The sequence below is a fragment of the Takifugu rubripes genome, chromosome 5 (genome assembly GCF_901000725.2).
Source record: "Takifugu rubripes chromosome 5, fTakRub1.2, whole genome shotgun sequence".
Classification (NCBI taxonomy): Eukaryota; Metazoa; Chordata; class Actinopteri; order Tetraodontiformes; family Tetraodontidae; genus Takifugu; species Takifugu rubripes.
Window position 1 is genome coordinate 2,283,807 of NC_042289.1, and position 1,194 is coordinate 2,285,000.

The following is a 1,194-nucleotide window of genomic DNA, read 5'->3' on the forward strand; positions in this document are numbered from 1 at the left end:
ATTATGCTGTCAGTCTGCTTTAAAATGTTTGCTCTACAGTTTACAGGACAGCTACAGAGTTTTGAGTCAGTGGTATTTACACAGGCTAAAACAGGCAGTAGCTCTGGTTAAACCTGGCACCCTCAAGAGACCCCAGAGGGCTGGGGTGTCTCCCAGTGCAGAACCAGTCTAAGTCCCAGTGTGTTGCTGCATATTATGATGATACATCAATATCATAAATTATGCAAACAAAGAAGTAGAAAATGGGGGGGGGATGACATAAGTGAGAGTGGCATGAAAAAATGATTGCTGTTAAACACCTATTGTTTATTTTTGTGAAAGATGTTGACCAGTTGGGAGCCAACCAGGTGATGAGAATGTTAGCTCAATAAGCTATGAGGTCACCTCTCACACATGGTTGTGTTGAAAATCAAACTATGACCTTCAGAGATGATCAGTTCAGCCAGTTTATGTGAAATTAGAAGTTATTTATAGATTTCTAAACTTGACGAAAATCAGAGACACATATTCAGGAACTCGTGAGTCTCCCACTGCTCTCGAATTGCTTTTGTTTGTTATATTTCTGTCACTCGTCGTGTCTTTTTGGTAACATCTGTCTCTGTGTCATTTGAGGACCGCTGGTTTCTCGCTGTTGTGCGGAGGCTACTGAAAGGGTTAAAACGAGCAGGCAGTCTTCACTTTAATCTTCATAATGGAAGCTAAAGAGGACTAATGATACCTTCTTTTTCCTCCTCCTCTCCAGCCCTCCCTACATCCTTCTTTCCTTCCCTATTTCCACACCTCCATCCTTAACCCCCTGACCCCTCCCTCCCTTATTGTATTTTCAAATCACTCTCTCTCTCTCTCTCTCTCTCCCTCTCTGTCTCTCTCTCTCTCATAGTCATCCACATTTCATTGCATTCTTACCTTGGTTCTCTCCTCCACCTCCCTATTAACATCCCTCCATCCCTTCCATCCACAGACACAGTGAGGCGTTACCAGTGATGACAAATGAATCCTTAGAAAGTGCAGTGTTTTGTGTGTGTGTGTGTGTGTGTGTGTGTGTGTGTGTGTGTGTGTGTTTTTCCACATATTCTTGTGTATTCTTTGATGTGTAGTTACTCTACGTGTGTGGCTCTCATTAGTATGTGTATCGATAGCTTTATGTGCACACTTGCATGTGTGTGTGTGTGTGTGTGTGGGTGGGTGTGTGTG